General features: G+C 38.9%; 1 protein-coding gene across 1 annotated transcript in view; it reads left to right on the top strand.

Annotated features, from left to right (window-relative positions):
• Positions 1 to 19,677, top strand: part of Pik3r1 (phosphoinositide-3-kinase regulatory subunit 1) — a 76,943-nt gene that overhangs the window by 24,296 nt on the left and 32,970 nt on the right. The gene's annotated exons all lie outside the window — the stretch shown is intronic.

Here is a 19,677-nt window from a genome sequence, read left to right on the forward strand (position 1 = left end):
AAGCCCCATGGCCCACCCCTACCCCCCCCCCCAAAAAAAAATAAAGAGCATCTCTGTAACTGTGTTGAAGAAAAAAGTCACTTCGGTGAAGTAGGCTGTGCTCGGTTACCTGGTCAGTCCAAAGCCTGTCCACAGCTGAGCAGTAGCTAAGAACTTTTCTGTGCAGGCCTCTTCTGAACTCGCCTTCTTTTAGTGTCTGGGTAAGCTGGAGTGTCCATCAGGGGAAGTCCCTGTTTCAGGCAAAGAAAAGTGGATCTAAGTAGGAATGAAATTTGCTGACCCCTTGCCTCAGAGGTTAACCCTTTTCATTTATGTTTTGCATGACTCATTGTAAATTACAGTGCTCTACAGATATAGAAAAAAGCCTTCCTCTCTCCCACCCACCCCCAGACACCACACCACATAATGGAAAAAGCAAGGAGTTTCTGCACATGCAAGGCTTTTTTTTTTTTTTTTTTTTTAACAAATGTCAGTCTGTGATGGGATTCTCTTCCTGCCAAAATTCCCACTGGTTCACTGTCACAGTAGATTTTTTTTTTTTTTTACAAAAGGCCAAGATGAAAGAGGAATGCCCATTTTAAGCCATTTGTGGATTTCTGCTGTTCTTAGTATCAGGAGAATTTATTATTGTTGTCATTATTGTATTTTTTGAACTTACTGATAAGCATGTAAAACCTACTTGTTGAGGCATAAGATTTGTTACACCATTGTGATTGGAGACACACAACTGAAAAGTTTTGATGTTTTATGTCCTCTGGTTTTTTTTTTAAGTGTCTTCTATGAACTCCTGCTAGATGAGAGGATTTTCTTAAGACAAAATTCCTCTCTAGAAAGAACCATCTATGGCGATAATAATCTAGAAAATTCTTCAAGGGAAGTGGCTAGGAAATAAAGAGGGCTGAATAGGAAGCTGAAAGTTCTGTCTTACCACAGCTCAGGCTGAATGATCTAAATCACTTTGGAGACTGCATAGACTGTATAGTAAATGTGTCTGCCAAAACTACCTTTCTTCTTCCCCAGAATTAGGACTGGAGAAAATGCAAGTAATCCAGCCTTTAGGTTCAGAATGCTCACAACAAAAAGCTATTGTAACATCAAACTAGCCCCCTATTTGGAGCTCAGCACTATCAGGTCTACAGTCAATTTTGGTGGCTCAGAGCAGAAGCAAGTTACCTTTGGGACCCAGATTTTGAACAAACTGCCTGTGGCACAATCACATAGACCAGAGTGACAAAGGACTGCTTAATTGAAAGTACATAAAATGGTTTCTTAGGCTTCATGGACAATTGAGTAACTTCAGTTTCCTCTCCTGACTCTAGTTTACTTCCTTCTTTAGAATCAAGCATTAAGCCATGAGTCTTTTACAATGAGACAGATAAACAGCTGTAGTTTAATTTGGAGTTCTCTTTGGCTGCATTAATTATATTCACTGTGCAGATTGAGTTGCTGAAAATTTCACAAATGTATATACACAACAATGTGTACTTACCGGCGAGGGCGGAATTCTATTAGCCACTCATCTGTGCTGGCTTTTGAATTTATTTACTATATACAGTAAAATGTTACAGAATTGAAACAATTTAGCGTGATGCTTTTTCCTGGTAAGGAGGAAGGAAAAGAAAGCACAGAGCAGCAGTAATGAGTGTATTTGCATGGAGACAGGACTGAGTGATGGAAAATTTTGTTCTAAAGTGGGATTTAGCAGAAAGCATGTGTTGAAAGCCTTTTAATGAAATAATTAAAGATTTCGGGATTTATTTATTTTAATTAGAAATACAAAAGCTCACTTAGTGGCCTTTATGAAAATTTTTTAACTGCATATTTTATTTTATGTCAAGTATTAAATTTCGATGGATCTAAAGAAGAGTTTTAGCAGTAACCACAGTCATGACTCATGCTAAAATTATTAACGCTGCGGTCCAGTAGTTTAACTAACTGCTGGCGAGTAGTTAACCGATCCTTACTATTGTCAGTTGAAGGGTCTCTTCCTTTGTGTTCCAATAATAGTTACAAGGCAATGCACATTGTAGAAGACTACACTTGTCTGAATTTCTTGGGTCTAATGTGACTGTATCAGTGGCATTAGAAGTAAGAAATACTAGTTTTTACTGAGCATCATCTGAAATTGTAGACATTGTCTGAGAAATCCTTGATGGCATCCCTTGGCCTAAAGGTGCTTTTTGTTATTTAGGGGACAAAACAGGAATGAAGTGACCCACAGCTAATTACTGGATTAAACCGGCATCTCAGATTGATTTTGAAATTCAGCCACTATCTTCAAAAGTAAGAAATGTATTTCAGCATCCAGAAAGAATACAGTATATGGTGTGTGGGTCTTCGTTATTTTCCAGTGAAAAAGCACCTCCCCATGGGAGAGGAAATTCAAAGTACTTCATTTAGTCCACTGGGAAAACTCAGGTGCATTGACATTGGTTATGGTTTTCCTGGGGTTTTGCATTTGCTAAGTGCAGGTCATTGCGGGCATATGGATCACCAAGTAACCACTTTTCATGGTTCTTACTTTCCCTAAGCCATTTGTGACCATGCCGGGTCACTCAGAGCTTTGGACAATTTCCATTAGCCAGTCATTAGTCCTAATTGTTGTGGTGAATTTCCTGTGTCACCTGAAGAAGGTTTTCTCATCCGAAAAATGAAATTGATAGCATTCTACCAAGCCAAGGATGTCAAGGAGGAATCAAAATCACAACCGAACTCCTAAAAACCTTCAGTTAGGATATTTAAAAGTCGCTGCTTGGCAATATCATTCAAACTGTACCAAAGCACATTGGACATAAACACAAGGAAATTTTTTTCTTATACTCAAGTGATATACTTCAATTCCCCCCCAACAAAGAAAAAAAAAATAATTGAAATTGTCTTAAGTCACAGGACATAAAAGCCCAGACTCTATCAAACAACTGAAGATTATGTGAAATAGTGTTTTATGGATAATGGTAATGAAGTCCTCATTTTCTTTGAAGCTAGCAAAATAAGAAATGGAGTTAAATTACAGCAGAATTGTAAAAGTTTGTAACTGTGGTTATATGGAGAAGTTTTTCTAAGGCAGTTACTTCAGTATTTTCTTCCATTTTGATAGAAGGTGGTGATTTTACCAGACAGCCATGTACCTGTCATCTCAGACAGAAAGACTGCTGGAACAGTGCAGTGTTTCTTGAGACACAATTTCAAGTCCTGGACATTCCTGAACTCATTTTACATACACATCTTCCTTTCTTGTGCCACATGTTGGTAAGCCATGCCAGGTTATTAATCTACAGTTCAGGTAGTTTTTATACTTTAGGCCATATTTGGAGGTATAATCCTATCTGGACCATGCCAAAGACCCTCCACAGTTCTTTTTTGCTTTGTCCGTTTGGTGTGTCTTTTTGAGATTTCAAGACTTCTTTTTTCCCTTACAAAGTAAGAATTAGAGTAGCATAATAAATTACAAATACTTTTGCATCAGGATTACTAGTTGATTATGAAACAGCTCATTAGTAAAGAGGGGAAAAAGTCAGACTTAGGAGAGAGGAAAAGCATTTTGTGAAATTTGAGCCTTTTGCTTGGGTAGACTTAGTAATAAAGATTGCCACCTATTGGCTAAAAGAAAGAACTAAAACTAAAAGGCCACTGCCAATCAGAGGTGGTGCTGGTGGTGAAATAATTTTTTCGTTGGTGCTTTTGAAAAAGTACAGTGTGACTAGGAACCAGGCCTGTGGCTTAAATTTAAGTAGAAATGGGTAGTAAGGATGGGAGTACCGTTGCTGTCATGGCCCCTTTGAAAAGACTGTTTTGAGACTCATGATTTCATTTTAATGGACTATTAAATGGAGTTTTGATTAAACAGATTTTAGCAGTCGGGTAATTAATTCTGAAAACACTTATAAGTCTGTGTTCAGTTGTGCTTTCCTTTATTCCAGCCTTTGGAATCTAATATTTCCTGCCCAGCTGGAACGGGACAGGCTTGGTAGTCTTGGTGTTTGATTCCCTTGGAGCTGGGATCTGCTTCTCCAGGTCATGGGCAGTGTGCAGAGGCCCCAGCCTTTTGTGCCATCTCCCTGGACTTGTTAATTAGCATCTGTGAGATGTTTGTAACAAAAAGTTCTTGAAAACTTCTCGTCAAGCCTGATATCAGTGGCTCACACCTCTAATCCTACCTACTTAGGAGGCTGAGATCTGAGGGTAATTGTTCAAAGTCAGTCAGTCCTAGTGAGATTCTTATTTCCAATTAACCACTCAAAACCTGTAAGTGGAACTCTGGCCTAGGTGGCAGAGCACCAGCTCAGGGAGAGCACCCAGGTCTTGAGTTCAAGCCCCACAACCAACCAAAAAAAATCTTAAGTGATTCTAGACAGTTAAATTATTATGTTAATAACTTTTCATCTTCTGATCATACTATCAGATTGATATATTAAGTTATTTAGATGATTTGAATTTAAATATGAAACTAGTAATTTATTATTAATGATCTATTATTTTAAATCTCCCTTCCCTGTTTTCAACATTTACACCCTTTTAATCTTGGGGAAAATAGACTAGTGTCCTATTATCTGCAAGGTGTGTGTGGAGGGTGTGTGTAGATACTCTCTTTAGAGAGTAAGGCTTCCACTGTAGATACATACCCTCTTTAGAGAGGAAGGTTTCCACTGTTCTGATAGGATGGTATTGTTTCTTCCTCATCTGTTTGTTCATATTTGGAATGTTAAACTTTTATTTTTGTTTGGATACTTCTGTAGTAGTCATTTGATACTCTTGTTTCTGGCATCACATGTTCAGTTAATTGATCTGGAAAAATTTATCCTCCACTGCAACTAAGTATCATAACAGCAAAGAAAGAGGTGCTACAAGGAAAATTGGGAGACCCATATGTTATTTGCTTCAATTTTTACATAGTACACCTATATATGTGTGAAAAAATACATAAACTGTTACAAAGCAACATATTGCTGAATTTAAATGTGCACAGCATAATAAAACAAGAACTAAGCAGAAGAGTGGTTGGCATGAGGCCATAACTCAAGAAGTGCTTTCTGAAGAAACGTGTCTATGTTTTCCTAGATTCTTGGGAGTGTTAGGTCACCCCTAGTATTGTGGCATGATTTGAAAAGATAAGATAGAAGAAGAAAAGGCAACTTGGAGAATATTGTGAAGAAATATAAGGCATGAGTGGGTTTTTTTTTTTTTTCTTTGTAGAAAAGTTGAAGTGCATTGTTATGGTCAGGCTGTGTAATTTCCTTTTGCAAAGACCTGCCCATTTACCAGTAATGATACCTTCTTTCTCTTCTATTTTTGTCCCTTCCTTTAGGAAAAGGAATATATGCTTACTCGTTACTTTCCTGTTTCATTTTCTTTTGTTTCTACCATTAAAGTAGAATTAGTTACTCCCTTCTCTTACTCTACTTTTACCAACTGTTTATCTTAAAAAAAAAAAAAATGTTTGGGCCTAGTGGTAGAATACTTGCTTTGCATGCACGAAGACCCAGGTTTGATTCCTTGGTACCACATCCATCGAAAAAAGCCAGAAGTGGTGCTTTGACTCAAGTGGTAGAGCAGTAGCCTTGAGAAAGACCCTTGAGATAGTGCCCAGGCCAGAAAAAATAACATGTCATCCATACATTTGAATAGTGCTGCCTCTTCTTGATTTTGATTGTATTGTATTGTATGTGCACAAAATGCAAGTATATTAGGTTTGCACTTCCCTGTATACCTATCCTTACAAGCAGTGGTTTTGTTATAAAAGCCAATTCTGAGACATATTGTTGAACTATTTAAATTTAGTATCAGTTCTAAAGAACGCTGTCCTAGACAGTTATACATCATGTCTAAATTTTCTCCAATGACATAGGTTAATCTAAACAGGCTATTTCAGGAATTCTGTTGTCCCAGTACCTTCTACAGCCATGCTACCATGATAAAGACTTAACCTCTCATAAAACTTTATTTTAATTTGGTGTTTATAGGCATCACTTTCCAAGTATTTCAAGTTTTGTTTGAATACAAAGTACTGGGAGGAAAAACTTCCTAATTCAAGCAACCATTCAAACATCCCCTCACAAAAGACACTACATTATTTGTCAAGTGGCATCTGTCTCATACCATTGACTTTTTAGTTTTCTGAAGAACTAGAAATAATTCCCTGGGCTCCCCTGTCATGGTCATGAAATACCTACTTCCTATGTGTTAAGTACTGGACTGAATGCTGTGTTCACTAAAATGAAGAGGACATCTTCGTCCTTGAGCAGAGCTCTCAGCCTAATGGAGGGAAGCAGAGGGCATGTGCCAAGCTTGCTACTTGTTGGGGTGAGCACTGTCTCTTGGGAACTGTGGGAGAAGCAGCACCTCATGTGCAAGGTGGTGGCTCTTCCTTGGCCATTACTACTTGGTCCTTTGTGGTTACACTTTATCTCTGGGGTAACAGGTGTTTGGGTTTCAGTACCCCAACCTCTTCCGATGGCTGTAATAGGAGTGGCCAAGAGTTTTCTGCAGGATCTGGATCTTTGGAACAAGAGTCAGCATGAAGACATCAGAGGCCCATGTTGTGCTCATGGCAAATTGCCATCCCACCATCTCATCTCCTACTACTTCTTATTTTTTGTTGTTGTTGTTATTGTTGTTTTTTGGTTGGTCATGGGGCTTGAACTCTGTGCCTGAGCGCTGTCTTTGAGCTCTTCAGCTTAAGGCTGCCACTCTACCATTGGAGGTAAGAGTCTCATGGACTTTTGTGTCCGGGCTGGCTTTGAACCATGATCCTCAGCTCTCAGCCTCCTGAGTAGCTGGGATTACAGGCATGAGTTACCAGCACCTGGCTCCCATCTCCTAGTCCTTGTATCTTCACTAACTACTAGCTCCTTACTTCTGACATCTGTTATGAAAGAGTTAAGGAAGAAATTGGATTATTCACATTGGCCTATACCTACTTAAACATAGACTAGAAACTACCATGGGTGAGTTAGGTTCAATTTTTCATTTATATTACTCATAATGACCCTCATAATGGCCATTTGGAGTTATTACCAGTGTCGTCACTTGAAGTCACTAGAGTTGAAAGGACTTGGGCATCTTAATCGGAGGCTCTAACCCTCATTTGTGTTTATAGGGAGATGCACACAACCAACTTCACAAATGTGTCCAGAGAAACACTGTATGTGCACAAGTGGATGACTTCCAGTGTTAAGTTGGCCAAACTAGGAGAGCGCTCGTTTCGTGAATGTGCTGTGTCCTGTCTAATCTTTCATTCCTAAAGCAGTATCAATCAAAGTTTTTGCATTTGTTTTCTTGGTGTTCTTGAGTTTGTGATGAAATCTCAAAATGTGCATATCCTAACAGCACTGAATTGAAGGAAACCTGTTGCTCATTGCCTTATGACTTGGCAGGGCAGGAGGGAAGTAAAAGAAATGATTAATTTCCAAATATAGCAGTCTACTCTTTGATATTAAAGGTCTGTCTTCAAAATTGATGGCAGAGATAGGTTATTGATTCTGGAATGTAGTTGATAACAGTGGTTAAGTTGGCTAGCATTGCCTTTGATATCAAAAAGTAAAAAGTTTAAAGTGGATTTTAAAATAATAATGTAATAAAACATCTTGTAAAACATATGCAGTACATCTCTGGTAATTTTGTTGTGCTTGAGACCATTCAAAAGTTCTGGTTCAGACATTACAAGGTATAAGCCCCATTTCTAAGTTGTTTTTTTTTTTTTCCTCAGGGTATCTTCTTTTAAATAATTGTTTTTATACTGAATATGTCTTTATGAGCTTGAAAAGCCCACTTGACAGAACTAAGGGTTGTGGGCATTTGTCAGCAATTCCTTACACAGCAAATGCATCAAGGGATACTTTATTTGCTTTCTGGTAGGGGCAGATAGGGTTTCTTTAGATGATACCTGATTTGTAGACCCTGCTACAGAAGAAAATCCTTTTGTGGACTAGAACTACAGCTCCATTCTTTCAAGCTTCCCAGCAGTCTTTTCATTCTTCATATTATTTGAACTCATCCTCCTTTATCTACCGAGGAAAGCACACAGGTGACTGCATTCTGAGCAGGGTAAAAGGAACACACTATCTACAGAAAGTTTCTGGTCAGGTTGGATGGAAACTTGATTATGTATGGGAATGACTAATGCTCTATGCACTCTGGTTGGATCCTGAGTTCTGATTGGAAAGCAGAGGGCCTCAAGTTCAGCAGCAGTGAGGCAGAACTCACTTCAGTGGTGTCTTAAAACCTTTCTATGTGCCAAGCTTTGAAGCAATCCCTCCCGTGTTTCCTTTAAACAAAGGAGCTGCAGCCACTCAGAGAAGACCAGCAGGGATATGCAAGGTTGGTGCCTTTTTTTTTTTTTTTTTTTTTTTTTTTTTCTGTTTAGAGTAAGGGCCATATTCTAGACCTTTTGGACCACACCAATATGAACCTAAGGATCAGCCAAATTATAGGGCCCAATTTCAGGCAGATGAGCTTTTGCATCTTAATGATAGGAAGCACCTACATGTGTCTTTCATTATTCCCTTGCCGTAGAAAATGCTGTTTAAGTTGGCAGATGTACTTACTGAAAACAAAACTTGTCGCTGCTGAGATGACTGATTTAACAGGAAAAAGAAAAAAAATCAAATGCCAAGGGAGAGGGAGGGAAGTGTGTAGCATTTTAAAAGTGTGGTAAAGCCATCACGTTTACAAGAAAAAGTAGAATATAATGTGGTTTCAATTTACTGTACTGGGCTCAAGATGATATTTCACTAGTAAACTTTAGGGATGTGTGTGTGCTTGTATCGGTGTTCACTCCCTGAATTTCAAAACCCTGGAAATTAGTTACAACTTGTAACTTGCCTCAGTTCCTAGTTCCATACCCTGATAGTAAATGAGTGATTTTCAGATGACTTACTGATAATAAAAGGTTTGCAGTGTCTAGGCCACAGGTCCACAAGCTTTGCTTTTCTTGTCTTTTTCTTTAAATAGAAAACAGCTACTTTTTATTTCCCCTGAAACCTTGAGACAGAATGTGAAGGGAAAATATTGACTGATCCATACTTCCTGTATAACTTTATTTAGTAAAACCTCACTGCCATCCAGTGGCCGACGGCCATACAGCACAGTAGCTGTAAAACAGACTTTATTCTACACCTCCTCTTGCATGCAAGCTCTCTCTCTCTCTCTGCTGCTGAGTTTTGCTCACTGCTCCACTTTTTCTAATAATACCTACCACTTTCTGGCATCTCTGCTGCCAGGGTCTCACACATGCTGAGCTACATTCCTTGGTCCTATAATGGGGCTGAAAAAAACTGACTATCTCTGGCTTAAGAAATTCAAGGTAGATGTGAATTTCTTTACCATTGTTTCTTTTTCCTAGCAATATTTGTGTCCACATTGTTCTAATTCACTCTCCAAATTGGACATTCTGTGCATTAGTCCCCCTTGTCTGTTTTTGTTACCTTGGCTAGAATATGATTCCTTGCTGGTATTTTTGCTTGCTGTAGTTGTGCTTCAAAGCAAGTTTCACTTCTCTCTTTGTATTTCTGCTTTGAGCTGTAGTTTACCAATATCCTAGCATGACACTTACCCTGCATTTCAGACAAGAATTTATGTGTCCCCTAGGATCCAAGCTGGACTTAGAGAAAGAGCCAACTAGCAAATGGAATTATTCTGTCTTGTGAAAGGTTCCAGCCTTTTTCAACTGGGCTCTGAGAACTTAAAAAAAATTCTTGGGAAGAAACTGGGCTTCTGAGTACTTGGCTAGAAATTTTAGGAAGGGAAAGAACATTTCCTGTGGCCTCAGGCGCACATTCAAAGTGAAATATTACTGTTTATAAAAGAAACTAGCTTAAGTTTATCTTTGGGTAATTTACTTGACTTGTAAATAAGTGGACCTAGTCCTTATAAAAAATAAGAATCCTATTTTAAATAAAATGATACTAAGTTAGCAAGATGCTCCCAAGATGAGCTATTAATTAAAAACAGCTGGGCCTTACAGAGGTGTTTGCAAATGTCTGCCATGAGCAGGGGGGATTGGTGAAATCTGGTACAAGTTAGTTCCAGCTGCACACAGTTGCCTTATTAGGGTTCTTTATGGTAAATGGAACACATGCTTCCTGCCTACTTTAGTGGCCTCCCTCCCACTCAATCAGCACTTGACTAAGCAGGTGGAAAGTTTATTCAGTCAGAAGAATGGCTGAAAACAATGAACTTTAAACCCAGACAGATCCAGTCCAAGAAAAAGCTATGAAATACCTTCTGTTTATTTTCCCACGGATGCTTACATTTTAGCATCTTTATAACCTTCTCAGTGTCTTGTGCCATGCTTAAATGTTGGCATTCTGGTCCTTAGTCATGGCAAATAAAAATGAATCTCCATGCTTGAGTGTGCCATAGAGCTGGTATCAGCCATTGTTGTATCCTTCTGCAAACTCCCAGTTCAACTGGAAATATGTAGGGAAGGAGACTCAGACAGGAGGGGTGTGTGTGGGGCGGGGGGGATTGGCACCAAAAACAAAAACTGTCTGTATCCTAAATATAAATGCTTTAGTTATGTCTTAGTTGTTGTGTTCTGTCCTCTGACCTCATCAGTTAGAACAGAATTAGAAGTTTACTGAAAAGATCTAAAGTTGTTTTTAGTTTTGTAGAGAGCGATAGGAGTCGTCTAGCTCTGAATATATCCCCCTCAGCCCTTCCAAAAAGGATGAATGATGTGCTAGAGTGCTGGGAAATTGCAATCTTTTTCTTAAGGCGATATTATCTCCTAGGCATTTCTATCATAGACATCTATATAAAAGGGTACCTTTATCTTAGTGAAGTCTTGAATCAATTCAAGGATAGGGTCTAGAATCTTGGCTTAATATTTAAATCATTCTTAATTTTGGAGTGATTTCATGGACTAAAGAGTTTTCGTTGCATTTGTAACTTTTTACAGTTCCAGTGTGATTCATGGGAGAACACTATTGGAAGTGCTTAGTTATGTTTCATGTCCATAACCCTTACTTTCAGGTCTGCAGAGGGATCGCATCAGTGCAATCTTTCCTGCTTCTTCAAAAAGGCAAACAAAGCAGTATCTTAAATTAAACCCGGGTTTCTTAAGGTTCTGGAATCTCATTCCTAAATTTTCCACTGGGTAACCTCCAAATCCTTCTCTTGCCTTTGTCCCCTCTTAACACAAATCAGGCTATGATGTGTTCGGTGGATGGCCGGAGAGGCTGCTGTGAGACAGCACTTCTGGAATAAGCCTTCAAGGGAAATAAATGTGGAATACCAAGTGATTTGCAAAGGACTCACTTTTTTTTTTTTTTTAAAGTCATCTCAAGTGTTTTGTCAGTTAAGAACTCTCCGTATCACCAATGTGGAAGGAATAATCCACTCTTACTAAAAAAAGGGGAAGTCATTCATTGTTCACAGGAACAAAAAGGTGGATTCAGGCCCTTTCATTTACTTTCTCTCAATCCCCCCCCCCCCAACTCCTCCCACTATATCGGAATAACTGATTATCTCAGCTTTTGATGCCACCTCAGCTTCAGCATTTTTATAAACATGTCTGTGTTAGCAGCTTCTTCCATGACTTTAAAGAACCAGGCATGCATTTGAGGATATGCCCTATAAAATATCCTTGGGGACATTTGGCTTGGAGAAAACGCAGGAGTTTGCTTACAGTGAGCTCCATCTTCAGTCTTCATTTTCGGCTTTCACTATTTGCATAGCATTTTTTAAGGATCCCAGCCTGACTTGGCCTTGCTGTGTTGCTTCTCAAAGAAGGAAGACAGAAGGGTGGAAATAAAATGTACCAGTTGTCAGTGTGAAAATGCTACTCTGTGTACAGCCCTGGAATTCAGTTGTCATTCTTAGTTACTGTAAGGGAGAGATTAGAACATGCAGAGTCATAATATTCTTGTGTTATTTGGAGCATTTGTTTTGCAAATTTCCCAAGCTCTAGTGATGGTTTGGGTATTCAGTCTGTTAGACATTGCGCATTAAAATGCTAGTAATGTCTTCTCCAAACACGAAAAGGCTGGGCTTTGCAGGCTGAATGAGCAAGTGTCTTTGAGGTGGGTTTTATGATTTCTCTAAGTACCTGACTACAGAGAGTAGACCCTGAATTCACAAGGGTGGATTCACAGAAGTCTTTAAAACCAAGTGTTTGTTTTTCAAAATAGCACAGAGTTCAAAGCAACTTTGACTTCCTTGACTACAAGGTTTTCTGTTCTTGAATAAAAGGCACTTGAACTTAGTGATTAGCGCAGGTTTTTCTCCAATTTGACCACCACACTCTTTTTCTCATTGGGTCATGGTGGTTTTATTATACATAGAAAAGTAAGAATTAAAACATTTTTTAAAATTATTATTGTTGGGGTGATATACAGAGGGGTTGTAGTTACATTCATCAGGTAATGGGTATATTACTTCCTGAACATTGTTACCCCTTCCCATGTTTTTCACCCACTTTCTCTCTCCCACTCATTTTGTTTTTCCTTTACCTGTTCCCACATTCAAATATACAAATAAACATATATACATGTATATGTATTACACCGACTATCAAAGTCAGATACAGTAACAGCATGATAAACCTTAAGGGAAAAAGAAGAAAAAAGAAATAGCTTCTCAGAATACATTAAGAGCTTCATATAGTACATTAAGAACAACAATCACAAAGATAAACCTCTTGTTTCCATATCCTAGAGTTCATTTCGCTTAGCCTCATCCTATATGTACATATGTACATAGCTTTTGAGCTATTATGATCCTCTGTTAGAAGAATCCTAAATTAAGACGTGTAGTCTTATAAATTGAAGGCTTTGACACTGCTTTTTTCTTGTGGTGAAGTTAATTTTCATTGGTTCCCCAACAACATGGCTGGGTGTCCTAAATGTCTTGGATGTCTGGTTTCAGCTGGGCAGAATTCACTGATACAGGGAGTATTTTAATGGTGTAATTACATTTATTCATAACAGAGAAATAAAGACACCAATACTTGAGTCTTTCTTTGCAGAGAAGGTTGTACTTGAAATTCCATAATGGAAGAATTTATCAGGAAGTCAAACTTCTCAGACATTTATGTGGTATGATAATACATTTAGCTTCTTGGATCTTTTCTAGTTCCATATCAGGGTATTGAAAGAGGTTTAAAGTTTTGGGTGGAGAAAGATCCCGAGTCACTGAGTCAGTTAGAGAGGATGGTCAGCTATGGAGGGAGGTGATAGAGGATAGGAAGGTTTGAGAAAGGAAGATCAGATCCTGTTCTTCAGGTCTGCTGGACCTGGGCCTATTGCATGTGAGTTGATTCATCCAGCAAGCTGTGGTCTAGCTAGTGTAGGGGGAATTAGTGTCTTAGGGCCTTTTCTGCAGTACAGAGGATCCTCCTCAAGGGAGAGGGCAGATGTGCTTCATGGGAGATCTTGGCCGTGGTTGTGATGATATATGCCAGCCATCAGGGTCCAGGGTGCTGTGTGATCTGATCAAGGTGGGAGCTGCAGGCCTGCCCAGGCCAGGCCATCTTCATATCCCAGCTTAAATAAAAATCCTATCGTTATTTTAAGTTATAGGAGCAAGTGAAGAGAATTCAGAAATTAGAGGGGGGACTATAGGAGCTACCTCTGTTCCTTAGCAGGGACCATGTAATTTTTTAAAAAAATTTTTCCTGGCTGGTAATCATGATTTATGTAGGTTTGTCCCTTGGTATAATAGTCATGACAGCCAGTTGGAGTGCATTATATGCACAGTGTTAATTTACAAAATGTAAAACACTTTGGATGTAATATTTTCTGCTAGTGCATTTACTCATATGCTGCAAAGTTATGTTTTCACGGTTAGACATTTATTGTAGAGTAGATTAATTAACATTTCCAAACATTCACTTTATAGCTTTTTTTTTTTTTACTTAAAACTGTCATTTCTAGAGGAGATTCCTTATCTATAATATTAATTCTCTTTGCTGCTGCTAGTTGCCTTCTCAAGCATTCATTACATACAGCATCTGCTACTTGGGAACTGACATTTCCAGAGGAGACTCCCCAGTGTATAATATAATTCCCTGTTCTGGTTGCCTTTCTTGAATAGCAGTTTTTGCTTCACTGTCTTTTAGCAATTTATAATGCTAGCCTGTGATCTGAGGTAAGTAAGATTTGAAACTTCTAGTTTCTGCTATTCCCAACATGTCTTACACTGAGAGAAAATAATAACTTGGTTTTTAAAAAGAAACTGGAGGCATATTTTTGGTGGCTTGAAGCTTCTTCCCATGCTATGAGCATAGAACAGAACCGAGTGTTAGATAGTTCAGCCACCTGAGGCAAGAAAGACAGCTTGGTTATAGGTGCTGGCTAAAATTGCTCCTCTGCTCTCCACAGCCCATTTTAACAGGAATTTGAAGCCCCCAAAGCAGTTTTTAATTGTAACTAATGAAGGGGAAAAAAATAGCTTCCACACTCTTACAGTACTGAATACTAGATTCAAGGATGTGCTAAAACAATACACAGGGTTGGATCATCTCAGCAAGGAGAAAGATAGCTTAGTAAGGTACCCACCTCTCCCTGTTTGTCTTACAGCCGATACTGGACATGTTAAGATCCCTAATCTTGTAAATGAAATTATTGGAGCTTATACTGTCCAGAGGTGAACTTAGGCAGACCCTGGGCCCTCTACTTAATAGCTGAACTGTGCTAGCCAGTTTTTGGTAATCGACCCTCTGTCATTTGTAAGTCAGCAGGTGGACAGCCTCAGACAGGAGGCAGGCACACACTCTTCATGCTCATTTTAAGGGGAGCCAGGAGCAAGCAGATGGAGAGCCAGCAGATGCAACGGTTTTATTAATCACACGGCTTCTCAAGAGCCAACTTTCTAGGCCTGCCTGATGTCCTAACCTCGTGCTGGACAGTGTGGCAAACTGTAGGATACCTGATTCTCAACATTCCCAAAGGTTCTTTGCATTTGGTGACTGTTGCCAGTGCTCCCAGCTCAGACTAAATGCCTTCCCAGGAGGGCCAATCTGTTTGTATTCTTTACACATGACTCTTACTTGGCCCTTTTAGAAACATGGTTCTTCGTTTTGTAAGTCTTCATCATTCGGATTCAAAGCTCTACTGCATTATCTAGATAACCAGATTCACATTGAAAACTTAGAAGACTTATCTGAAAGAACCACCTGGCTCACTAACACCATGTCTCAACATGTTGAAATGACAATACTTTGCTTGTATGAGTTTAAATAAAAGAGTGAATTTTACCTGTTTCTTCTTAATTTGGTTTTATGGTGATACAAAGATACCTCTGTGACTTTCATCTGGACCCATATTACTTATAGAATACTTTACATGTTGGCTGTGTAGTAGATTCTGTTAGATTTCTTTTTGTGATAGTTGTTTTCTTCTCATTTTAGTCAACTCGGTAGAAGGCCAGATTAGGGACAAGCATGCTTATACTGTGTTTTTCAGGAGGTAGCGCCTGTCATTATGAATGGGGTTCTGTTCTTATGGGGTTCACATGGATTTGATATGCTAAACAATCTATGTAATACCTTAGAATAGAAATACATTCTGTAGGAAATGGGTCAAGAAATGGTGTGTTTGTGGGGGGTGTGGATGTGGTTGGTACTGGGGCTTGAACTTGGTATATCATGCTTTTGCTTAGCTTTTTCTTTTCGTGCTGGTGCTTTACGACTGGAGCCGTTCTTTAGTGTGGCTTTTTTTTTTTTTCTGAATAATAGGAGATGGAATCATGTGGACTTTACTGCCTAGACTGGCTTCAAACCTCCACCCTCAAATCTCAGCCTCCTGACTAGCTAGGATTACAGGTGTGAGCCACCAGTGCTGGCTGGAGTGGCTGTTTTTGAGTTTGTTCATTGGCTAGAGAACTCTTATCTGACTTTTGACAGTCCATGTCTAGAGTATTTAATTACTCTATGTGGTTTCTTGAAAGGGAGCCTCAGTTATGTTCTTGAAACCTGGTGGGCCTGGCCCTGACTGGAACAGCTGTGTGAGACCAGACAGATCACTTGTCTGAGTTGTCTGTAAAGGGGAAACCTACCTTGTAGTTTTGTGAGTGATTTGTGTTGTTTTCTGAAGTAAGTTTAGTGAAACAACCCAGCACGGAGCCTGGCACCTATTAAGTACATCAGAAACTCCAGCTATGATTGATGGTGTCCTGATAAAGAAAGTCTTTTCTATATTGCTTGTGATCCTATATGTGATTTTGGAATTGTTTCCTCCTATCCTTTTTTGGGGAAAGATTTCATTAACACTGATTTTTAGATCATACTTCAAATATCATGTTTAACAAGAATTCAAGAAAGGAATCTCTATATACACTGGCACACAGATTTTAGACCATAATTAAAATTAAGCTGAGAATTTGTATATCATAGGTACATATCAATCTATATAACATTATGTCTATAGAATGTATATCCCATCATAGATTTTTATGTCTATGTAGTTATGTTTATATTTCCAAGATATAGACTACTGTCACTTTTTTGAGAATACAATTTTAGTGGCCTAATAGCAAGTTCCCTCAGGAAAGGATGGATAAATGGACAAAGATCTAGAATTTGGGAGCAGTTGCCTCTTGAATGTCATGACTTCTAAGTAACCTCCTTTATCCATCTTACTACTCATTTGTATACTTCTGCCTGTGACTCATGAACTAATTTTGCACCCACTCCCATCTTTTAGAGCCTAGCAGTACTGTGCACTCCTTGGCCCAACACCCCAAAATATCAACAGGAATTAAACTTTGTCACTCAGAAACTCATGAGAACAGAAGAGAGAAAAATCCAGAGTGAAGTGGGAAGCTAAGGACCTACACAGATATGGATTGTAAATCTCCGTTCAGTCAAACACTCATCCAGGACCTTGGTGTGGTCATTTAGTGTCTTTGTGTAATCTCCCAAGTGGCATCAGTATGCTTTACATAGTTGCTGCTGTTGCTGCAGGAAGTACCATAAGTGAGCGATGCTCTCTCTCCACTGGCTGGCTTCATCTTGCTCTCAATTTCATGATCTTCCTTCTCTAAAGTCATGACACATAGAAACCCAGTTACAGTGCTGTTTTGACTTGTGTCAGTCAGGACTTTGGAATATACCAAAGGACATGTAGCAGCTAGTTTTATGCTCTTGGATTCATGTACACAAGTCGGGGATTTTTCAGTCTTTTTGGCTAGACGCTCTTAATTCTGGCAAGGTGAAAATGAGTACCTCACTTGAAAACACTACTTAATTCTGTGCTCCGGGGTGGACGATACAGGCAGAGGCAGCCTTCTGACATCCACCACCCACCCACGTTCCACCTCACTTAATATCATCTGTGTTTCCTCCACATGCTACAAGGGCCGAGTGGCAACCACACAAGTGGATCATGAGAGTATGTTTTTCAAGTATTTAAGGGTTGCATGTAAATTTAATAATTCTGCATTGGCCAAATTTGCTCTCCAAATAGAATTTAAGAATTAGAAACTATTTAAGAAGGGCCCAAAAAAATCTTGACCATTCACCAATACTCACTGATGTATACAGTGAGAACTGGAGATACTGAATATTTACCCAAATCTGGAACACATTAACACATTCTTCACCTGTTGCTTGCTTGCTTGCTTGCTTTCTTTCTTTCTTTCTTTCTTTCTTTCTTTCTTTCTTTCTTTCTTTCTTTCTTTCTTTCTTTCTTTTGGGGGTAGGATTTTAATTACAGTCATGCTAGAAATGGCATTTAATCCTATCATTTGGAAACCGAAGTCACAAAAATGATAGAATTGTATTCCAAATCTCTTTCTGTTTCCTTGAAATGGCCCCAAAGATTTTTAATTTTTTTAAATTATCTTTAATTGTACAAGATTTCCATTCCAAACAGTATTTCTAAGAAGGAAAATGATTGTCTTCAGGGCTGATACACAAAGTGGCCAACAGGGGGAGGCCTAATCCAGCCTTCTGGATGGCTTCTCTTCTAACCCCTTCAAAAAAAAAATATTACCCAACCTCCTAGGAGAGCCAACAAGAAACATCTGTTGTTTTATTTATAGTCACAATTTCTAAGAAGCATATTCTATAGTAGATGAAAAAAAGGAGTTGACAGCTCATAATTCATAAAGTTACTGAGGCTAATCTGATAGAACAAAATGTACAAAACTCCCTCCTGGGGTGCAAGCATACCCCTTCCCTTTCAGCCTGTGAGAAGTAGAGCATAGATTTTTGTGGTCCTTATGAAAGGGGCAGCTCTGAGATGCTAATGCAGGAAGGAACACCCCGCAGGGAAAACGATTGCCTTCACCTCAGGGCCCTGAGTCACAGCTACTTTTTCATTTACAACATTGCAGGTATTTCTATTATAGGAAGCCAGCCCTTTCCTGACCCCTTCCTACTTTGAGCCACGGTGTTCCTTCTACAGGTTGTTACCAATGTATTTCCATCAAGAATCTAAGGTGTTGATTAAAACCACTGGCTGACTAGTTTTCTACCTAAGTCATCTTTTCCATCACTCCTTCATTTTCTTCTGTGTATACTGGACATAACCATTCTACCCTGTTGGCTTTTCTTTTTTATTTTGGCAGTCCTGGGGAATTGAATTCGACCTGGGCACTGGCCTTGGACACGTTTTTGCTCAAGGTTAGTGCTCAGCTACTTTAGCCACAGCACTTTTTGGCTTTTTCTGTGTATGTGATACCAAGGAATCGAACCCAAGGCTTCGTACATGCTAGGCAAGTGCTTTATCACTAGGCCATGCTCCCGCCCCTGACTTCTAAGAAATTAGTATATACCCACTCATCAATTACCATCTTTCTCTGTTGCTAATTTATTCTGAGATTCTTAAAGAATATAGTTAGATATATCTGTAATATTTTTATCTGTAGTATTTCCTGTGTATTGTGTGTTGCAATTAGAGAAAAAAAGGAAATAAGATAATCTTGGGACAAATAACTCTCCAAAGCATAGTACTGTTTATTACTCTGATTCATTTTTTTTGTGTGTTTTGGGCCATTCAGTATGGCCCAAGTTTTATCCAAATTTACCTATTTGAAATTTTATAAATCACAATAAATGAGTCTATTAACTTTCTTAGCAGAGCAGTGAATTGCTCTTTTCATTTCTCTGATGAACACTGTAGATTATTTGTGATATACAGGATTTATTAGCCACCAGAATTAATCACCTCAGTCAAAGGTAATGAAACCATGTTAATTCTCTTCTTTAAATCCATGATTCTTAGGTCAGTGTTAAATTCAAAGCCGTTAGCCTTTCTTATGTATAGTTTTTAGTCAGTGACTTTAAAATTTTATCAGTCAAAGTCTGACTAAAGCCAGCTTACTTTTTAGTGCATTTCTTCTTCATTTGCTGATAGAGAAATTTCTGTTTAAAAATTCCAGGCCTCTTGTTTTTCTTACTTCTGTTTCCTTTCCTTTCCTCTTCCCCCTCTCCATTCCACATACTTTTCTTTTGCTGGTCCTGGGGCTTTAACTCAGGTTCTGGGCCCTGTTCTTTTTTTATCTGGGCCCTGATCTTTTCTGCTCAAGAATTCTCACTTGAGCCACAATTCCACTTTTTGCTTGTGTGCACACGCACAAGGTGCAGGGTGGGGAGGGGGGAAGTGAGTTTAATTGTAGATACGAATTTCACAGAGTTTACTGCCTGGGCTGGCTTTGAACCACAGTTCTCAGATTTCAGCCAGCTGAGTAGCTAGAATTAAAGGTGTGAGCTGTACATACATTTTTATTCTCTCTTTA

This window comes from Megascapheus bottae, chromosome 4 (genome assembly GCF_031878675.1).
Source record: "Megascapheus bottae isolate mThoBot1 chromosome 4, mThoBot2.hap1, whole genome shotgun sequence".
In the NCBI taxonomy this organism is placed as follows: domain Eukaryota; kingdom Metazoa; phylum Chordata; class Mammalia; order Rodentia; family Geomyidae; genus Megascapheus; species Megascapheus bottae.